This window comes from Dromiciops gliroides, chromosome 5 (assembly GCF_019393635.1).
Source record: "Dromiciops gliroides isolate mDroGli1 chromosome 5, mDroGli1.pri, whole genome shotgun sequence".
In the NCBI taxonomy this organism is placed as follows: Eukaryota; Metazoa; Chordata; class Mammalia; order Microbiotheria; family Microbiotheriidae; genus Dromiciops; species Dromiciops gliroides.
Window position 1 is genome coordinate 181,036,693 of NC_057865.1, and position 9,236 is coordinate 181,045,928.

Sequence of the window (9,236 nt, forward strand, 5' to 3'; positions counted from 1 at the left end):
TATCTACCAAGTGAGCTATTAGAGAATCTGAAAGCATAAACTAGAGAGGTTTTTGATAAGGATTGATGGAAGGAGAAGTATCATTGTCATGGGAATATATTTCAGACTTCGTCTCTCTCCCCAAGTGAGAAGGAAACAGGTAAGGAATTTTGGAGGTATCACAAACTGGACATAGAAGATTGATATAATATTGAAGAAGGACCTTAACTATTCAGACAAATGTTCACTTTTGCCAAAAATAGAATAACTGATAATAAAAAAGTAGGTAGTTTTGGAAATGGTTGAATGGAAGGTGAGAAAACTACACATAAAGATATATGTATTGGGGGCAGCTAGGTGGCACAGTGGATAGAGCACCGGCCCTGGAGTCAGGATTACCTGAGTTCAAATCCGGCCTCAGACACTTAACACTTACTAGCTGTGTGACTGTGGGCAAGTCACTGAACCCCAATTGCCTCACTTAAAAAAAAGATATATGTATTGTTAAATGAATATAAGGATCACCTGGATTTGATGGAGGTACCTTATTATCCAAATGGATTTTATGAGACCCTGGAAAATGCCCTTTGGCTAAAACTTCAGGATGAATACAGATAGCTAGCAGATAAGTCCCTATTTACTAACTTCTCACCCCAAGAGAGTAAACAAATCAAAATGCCCCTTTTGACTAAACTTCAACCAATGAGTCCTATTCACTATCTTCTTTCCCCCAAAGAATAAATAGAGCAATTATCTAGACCTCCTTGTCCTTTGTAAACCCTTGCTGTGTTTTTAAGCTGCCTGTTATAGTATTTGCTTTAGGTTAATTTGTATCATGCTAATAAAACTGACATCACCCTGTAACCAGTGAGCAGAGAAAACCTTATATACCCTCAGAAAGAGGGAGTCCTTGGGTTCTCTTGGGAGGGGAGACTGCACACATGATCATGTGTTATTTCTTTCTTCTTGGGACAAAATATTAAATTGATATTATGTTTTTTCTGTCTGTCTCTGATCTGGTTTTGTTCTGTAGGAGACATTTCTCTGATCTGTTTTTATTTTTTTGGTAGGAGATATTATAAGATATTATAATTTCTCTGATCTGTTTATTGATTTGTTTATAAGAGACAGGCAGATACAAAAGCTATATTTTAATATTCGACAGTATATACACATACATATATACACATAATAAACATGTATGTATATTATATATTATGGTATATAAATATATGTGCATATATTTTTTACTTAAAAGTTTAGTCATTAATGGATATCAAGATATTAATGGTTTCTTACCAAGGGAGACAGATGTCTATGGTGAAGTTCTCTGTGACCCTGTCTTTAGTCCTACTCTATTCTACATTTTAATTGATGGTTTGGATGAAGGAATAATTATATATATGTATCTATATATATGTATCAGATATGCAAATAACACAATTCTGGGAGTGATAGGTAGCATATTGAATTGAATCAGGATCCAATTAAGATCTCAGTAATAAAAGAATAAAAGTCCAAATTAGATAAGGTGAAACTTAATAAGGATAAATGTAAAAACTGACAAACCTACACTTGGATTAAAAAAAAAATCAACCCATGAAAAAAAAATCTAGTTGTTTTTATTATGCAGAAAGGTCAATATGAATCAGTACTGTGAAATGGCAAACCTGAAAGGTATCAACTAATTAGGTTGGAATAATTAGTGGAATAGATTACCTCAGGATGCATAGAAGTCTCCAGTTGATGAGTTCCTAAACCACAAATTAGATGAAGGCCACTGGATAAAGATGGTATCGGGGTATTATTGTTCAGTTAAGTGTTAGAGTTTTCATCTCCAAGGTTCAATGATTATCTGTTGGGAATCAGCCACACATTAACTTATACCCATTGGTTCTAGTTTTGTTCTCTGGAAATATTCAGGATTTCTCATCCCACTACCATATGCCAGCATTCCCAGCACTTTACCACAGCTATTCTGGCCCCTCTTCAAATTAAGCATCTCTAGGACATTCAGCTATGCTGCTTATACAGCTTGCTATTACTGAATATGATACTTTGGCTGTGGTCTAAACAGTGGTTTCTTTGCTTCTTTTAATTTAGCTTAATATTACTCTCTCTGTCTCTCTCTCTCTGTGGTTTTGGCAGACTTATTCTCAACATGAGGTTTATACCACAATTCTCTTACCCCACAATATTTCTTCATTGTATTAGGAGTGTGCCTTTGTTTTGTACTTTTCTTAGCCTCTTTATTGTTTCCCCTACTTCCCCTCTTTCATACACTTTTGGGACTTAACCTTGTTGAGGGATGGAGGACAGATTGACTTCTGGATGAAAGGGAGACTCCTCTTAGAATGTTTGGTAAATGTCCTAGGGATTGTTAAACCCATCTGCAATATTTCTTTAACTTGATAACTGCTCTAATAGCCACTGTGAGGAAGGAATCTATAGGTAGCTGTCATTGTTTGGGGCCTGGGATGGAGATGGAGAGGCTCTGTGATGGACTCTGGTATGATTGGTGAGATCCTTTATCAAAAATTAGTATAGATTGTAAAGAATTAATTGTTATTTGAGGTTTTTATGTCTTGGCGTGCATTGGCCTGGGGCTCTGCTAAACGCATGGTGTTCTACCCACTGGTTGTAGCTATTGCCATGGTGCTGGCACCTCATGTCATCACCACTCGCCGATGCCTACATGGGCCTGGCAAAATTATAATGATTGGAAGCCTAGTGAGGGCAGTCATGTGACTGTCAGAGCGGCCATCCCATTGGCTGGGGCTGCGTGGGGTTTTTCTGGGATTGGGGAGGAGAATTGGGCATTCTAGCTGGAGGCTGGAAGGCGACAGGAGTTCTGCTGCGTATTCTCAGCTGATTCCTGGGCGGTGGTATTTTTTCAGGTTGTATAATTTCCCTTTCTCCATTTTATTTCCTTTCCCTTAATCCTACTGATCCTGTTTGTGCTTTTTTTTTTTTTTAAGTTCGTTCTTGTTAAAATAAATCCTGTTCTGTTTTGAGGGAGGCTGCCGGTCTCCTTCCTTGCCCCAATATTGCAGCAAGCTGCTTAGCTAACACTCCCCAATTAAAAATTGGTCCCCACAAGATCTAAACTGAAAGCGGTATAGTTGATTTGGTCTTCTCCATTATTACATTAGACAGTAAGGTCATTGTTAATACAACCTGATAAAGTGTTGATCTACATTTCATTAGAGGTCCTAGAGGAGGGAAGAATGGTGAAAAGAATTTGGGCAAAAATCAATAAAGTCAGAAGAAGAAATGATTTTGTCATTGGAGTTTGCCATAGACTACTGGTACAGAAACAAAATCAATGAGCAGTTTGGGAAACAGTAGATAAGCCTAGCCCAGAGACACCCTATAATTATAACAGAGCTCTTTGCTAAACCATTTGAAGCAATTCCATAGATAAGGGTGGAGGTGTTTCATGATAGTGCAAGGAACTGGGTAATACCTTTCAGTTGCTCCTAGGGATGAACATATGGGACATCGATCCTTAAGTCTGTTCCTTGACTCTTTCATTACTTTCTTAATTCATTCACACTGGGTTCAAAAACAATGAATATTATGACATTGCTTTATCAGTGAACACAAATACAGAATGTTCTTAATGAATCAATTATTTAGCTCTGAGCCCTCACCTTCAGCTTATAAAACCTGGAGAAACTCCTTTTTCCTTTTGTTTTGTTTTTTAGTGAGGCAATTGGGGTTAAGTGACTTGCCCAGGGTCACACAGCTAGTAAGTGTTAAGTGTTTGAGGCTGGATTTGAACTCAGGTACTCCTGACTCCAGGGCAGATGTTCTATCCACTGCGCCACCTAGCTGCCCCGAAACTCCTTTTTCAATAAGCTTTTTCTCTTCTGTCAATTTCAAACTCCAGCACTATAGATTTAGACAAAGATCAATTTTTAAAAATTACTTGTTTTATTAGAAACTTAGAATTAACCATGGTTATAAGTGACTCTATTTATATGTAGTCTAAGGATTCTAACATGCTCAGTTAGGATAGGGACTGACTGTCCTACTGGAGCCTGTTCTTTTAAAAGACAACCTAGGGGCAGCTAGGTGGCGCAATGGATAGAGCACCGACCCTAGAGTCAGGAGGATCAGAGTTTAAATGTGGCCTCAGACGCTTGACACTTAGTAGCTGTGTGACCCTGAGCAAGTCACTTACCCGCAATTGCCTCACCAAAAAAAAAAAAAAAGACAACCTTAGAGGAAAGCAAGACCTTTGAAGAGAAGTACATTGGTTCTGAAGAAGAGCTGACTGATATTAAACATGGACTTCAAGGGTGTTATGGAGCAAACCATGGAATCCATATTTTGTGCAAAATACATTGTAGAACCCAGAATAGGAAACATCATACAACAAGCCGTTGATTCTGGAGAAGTGCCACCCAAGAAAGCTTTTATCAAAAAGTCAAAGCAAAAAAATGAACGCAGGTAAAAGGTTGTGCTCAAGAAGAAGCCAAATAGAAGGGACCAGAAAGGAGCTGGAGCTGGGGGAGGGACCAGGAGACCTAAAAGCATTTATCCAAAGCAGACTAAAGGATCTGGAAAAAGAAATGGACAGTTTTCTAGCCCAAATGGCAGCAAAGTATTGCAAATCTTCCAAAGAGAGGCAAAAAAACTGACAAGAAAGGAAAGAAATAATGAAGTTGATGATTTTGTTTTTTCAGTGGGCCTTTCATTTAATTGGTACTTACCCACCTACCTGAATAAAATTAGTAAAACCTTAATTATTGAGGAAAATGATCCCTCTTGGCACAGACTATCCAGATCAGTGACTGTTTTGTGAGTAATTTATTCAGCAATTGCCCCAGCCCACTTTGATTTGTTATACAACTACTCTGAAAGTATAATTTCAAAGCCTTCAATGTTACTATTATGTCATTTACTAATAGTAACCAATAATTCATATTTCAACACTCTAAGAGCTGTGAGAAAGGTCACAACCAGAGTGATTCCTGATTATAGTCTATGATTTATTTATTTGGAATAGTAGTTTAAATCTCTAAAGAATTCCCCTCAAGATGTCTCATTCACAAAATATGTTAGTGATTTCATTAGTTATTATTAGTTATGGTTACATATTGTTAGTTATTATATAACATATTATTTATTATATATCATATATTATTAGTTCTAGAATTAGTTATTTCAAAATGTCTCTCACAGAGTCCTCCAAATTTAACTTTGCCTGTATCTCAAAAGATAAGAAATAACTGTCCAAGTCTCCTCAGGAAAATGGTTTCCCCCAAATCTCCATGTCTCATACAGTCTGTCTCCAGGGTGACAGTTAAACTGTCACTCCAAATATCTTATACACTTTCTCTTAAAGGTGTAATAACAGTATCCAAAATTTCTGTGAGAGGTGTTATTTGAACTGAGATTACATAATAATGAGGGGAACTGCTGGAATCCAAGTAGCTAATAACTTCTTGACTTGCTTTATTGATACTGTTAGCCTCCAAAATGCAGAAGAACCAATAAAGGAAAATTATATTCTTTATTTGATTTTAACTAGCATGGAGGAGCTGGTTCCTAGGAAGAAATGATGGCAACTCTGGAGAAAATTACCCTTCCCCAAAAGAGGAGGAAATTTGGGCATAGTCAGATGTATAGCCTAGATTTAGGGGGGAACAGATTTTAAAGGGATCTGGGGAAAGATATGGAGGAGATCATGTACTAACATTCTTCATGAAGTAAGCCTGGAGTAAGGACCAAAACAACAATCACCAAAGCAAAAACAAAGCAAAACAAAACAAAACAAAAACCCTCTCAAGAATGAAACTCCAAAAATGCAAAAGGAAACAATTCTGGTGAGCAGGAAAAATTGGAGTCATCTGAAAACATCAGCTCTGATGCACAGGGAACTCAATAACCAATTTGGATTTAAAATTGATATTAATAGATGATGGAAGCAAGGGGATATTAAAGAAGATGTGCACCAGAGTATTGCATGGTACTGTAAGAACATCAGGAGGAGTTTTAAAACTCAGAATAGAGAGGCTGCCGAGGGAAGCTAAGGACAACAAAAATGTATGTTTTGATAGGTCTGTTAATAAAAGAAAAGAAAGAAGATAAAACTGCTGCTTGGGGAAGATGGGACAATAACTGACGAGAGAGATGGTTAGGTGACTCAGTGGAAGGAATACTGGACTTGGAATTAGGAAATTGTTGATGTTCAATTGTTTCAGTTGTGTCCAACTTTCCATGTGTGGCAAAGATATTGGAGCAGTTTGCCATTTCCTTCTCTAGCTCATTTTATAAATGAGGAAAGTGAGGCAAACAGGGTTAAGTAAGTTACCCAGAGTCACACAGTAAGTTTCTGAGGCTGGATTTGAACACAGGTCTTCCTAACTCTAGGCCTGGGGTTCTATTGACTCTGGTACCTGAATTCAAATTCAGCCATGGGAACAAATTTGATGTGAGAGCTCAGGCAAGTCACTAAACCTCTCTCTATTATAGTTTCCTCATCTATAAAATGGGGATAATTGACAGCACCTACCTTCAAGGCTTGTTGTGAAAATAGATTGAGATAATATTTGTAAAGTAGTATTTGCAAACCTTAATGCACTATATTAGCTTTTAGCTATTATTTGTAAAAGAAGAGTTGTTTATTATTATGTTTTAGTTTTCTCTGTCAAGGAGAATGGCCTTTTCATTGGAAAGGATAAAACAAAAATGACTAACAGGAAGTTTATATTTAAGATATGTTCTATTGAACATAGAAAGGGAGCACCTAAATTGTACTGGATGAATTCAAGTCACCTGTACCAGAAGAGATACATCCTAGAGTCCTGAAAGAATTGGCAAATGGGATTGCTAAACTACTGTTAGTGATATTTGAAAGAAGACAAAAATACAACTATAGATTATATAATCATGGGGAGGTAAAAGGATCAATATAAATGTTTTAGTAATCCATAGAAAGAATTTAAAGCATGCTAAATAAAGTTCTAAATGAGTTTAGACTGTCAAGGAAAGCTAATGACAATGAAAATAGTTGTGCTGACTATAATGATGGTGGTATAGTATCAGAAAAAGAGCAGAATCAAACAAATTCCAGAGTATTTCCAAACATTAATTATTTCTGCTATAGATATGTAATCTTTGTCTAATGATTTTCTATCACTAGAAACAGAAGAGAAGGGAATCATAGCTAAGTGGAAGGACAATATCCCAAATAATCTCCTTAGACAGATGGAAAATCAGATAGAATTGGTTTCATTATATACCATATTTAAAAATTGTTATGGCTCTACTTTGAAGTCACCTAGAATCAAAGTAATATTGAGTGTGGGGCAAGAGTCAGATGAAATTCTGCCTTGACATTGTAATTTTCATTGTTCATACTGGAGGCAGAACCTAGGGTAGAGAAATTGGGAGCAGTGGGATGTAAGCTAGAGAGATACCAGTAGGTTTCGATGCTGCTGCTGGGGTAGGGAAGGAGGATGTTACAGGGAAGTTACTTGGGGGTATGACTCGAGGAGATGAAGAGGAGGAACCCTGCAAGGAGTTGTGTTGTTTTCTATTATCATTAAGGGGGACAAAATAGTCCTTGGGACACAGGCTACTGGGTAAGGAAAGAAACTCTTCACTAAAAGGCCACCACCAGTTGTGTAGGCAGGGGAGGTTTCCCAGAGAAAGTGCTATTGGTTCTCAACAAATTGTTCACCCTTGTTCAAAATCTTGATGACCCTGCCCTAATCATAGCTCTGCTTCAGTACAAAGGTGGTCTTAAGAGTGAGCTAGTAAGACTATTTTCCAATAGGAAAGTATGATTCAGTCAAGAAATAAAAAGAAGTCAAAAGCTTGTACATTACTCAGAAACCTTATCACTGTTTATCATCAATTCTCTCTTCAAGAATAGAGCCAGAAGATGCTGGATGTGACTGACAGTCACAGAATATCACACATACACAAAAATGAAATTGACTACATTTTAATAGACAGGAAATGGCTACTTATCTGTGGGGGAGTCATTTTAGAATTAGCTGTCTGTGTGCAGTCATAGCATCAGCTATGAGCATAGAGAATGCTAGAATTGGATAAAGAAGACTTGGTTTTGAATGCCTGGTTTTTCCACTTACTCCCTGTGTGATCTTGGGTAAATTACTTTTCTTCTTTAGGCTGGATAAGTTGTAATCAACTCCAGCTAAGAGAGTATCTACATGGGTGAGGTCATGGATCCACTGAGTGTGTTGATACCCTTTAGGTTAAGTCAAATTACTCTCTGGCAATAAAGAATGGAGCACCTAGAAATTTTTGGGTTTGAGTTAATGCACATAAAAAGAATAATGTCTCTTCTGGTAATTTGTTAGATCATCATTTTTTCTTTTTCTTTTTTTTTATTCTGAATAGAATTTTATTTTTCAAAATATATGTAAAAATAAAATTTTAACATCAATTAAAAAAAAAACTTTGTGTTCCAACTTCTCTTTTCCCTTCCATTCCCACCCCCCACCCACAAGAACTCAATCAATTCAAAATAAGTTATACATGAGTAGTCATGGAAAAATTCCCATATTAGCTAGTTGTGAGAGAAAACAGTCAAAAAACCCAAAACTTCAGATTAAGGAATTGTCAAAGAGGAAATGAAAAAAACAATTTTTAAATGTGTTTCCATCTGTTTTCAGATACTATCAGTTCTTTCTCTGCAGATGGGCTGCAATCTTCATAAGTCCCTCAGGGTTACATTGGATCATTGCCTTGCTGAAAACAACCACATGCTTCCCAGCATATCATCCCCCACTATTGCTGTTATTTTGTATACAGTACATTTCACTCTGCTTCAGCTCATGTAGGTCTCTCCAGGTTTTCCCGATAGCATCCTATTCATCGCCACCTCTATGTAGTACCTTAAGCTTGACAGAGAATCTTCTTCACAAAAGCCCAGCAAAGTAGGTACCATACATTTTGCCATTATAATCAATCATCATAACTATTTCCATCTGTCCCACTCCCTTCCCATGACATTTACTCTATCTTCTTTTTACCTATTCCTCCTCAGAGGTGCCTTACTTCTGACTATCCTCTCCCTTGCTCTGCACTCCCTTTTTTCACCCTTCCTTCCTTGTCCTCTACCCCTCCTATTTTCCTGCAGGGTTAAATAGATTGCTCCTCCCAATTGGGTATGAAAGCTATTTCCTCCATGAGCCCACTCCAATGAGATCAGGGTCCCTGAGCTAATTCTGTGTTCTAAATTTTTCTTCCTTCCTCCCTCCTCAACCCTCCCTATG

At 37.2% G+C, this 9,236-nt stretch overlaps 1 pseudogene; it reads left to right on the forward strand.

Annotated features, from left to right (window-relative positions):
- The first annotated feature begins 277 nt into the window (after positions 1 to 277).
- Positions 278 to 4,644, forward strand: LOC122728877 (annotated as a pseudogene).
- The last annotated feature ends 4,592 nt before the right edge of the window (positions 4,645 to 9,236 follow it).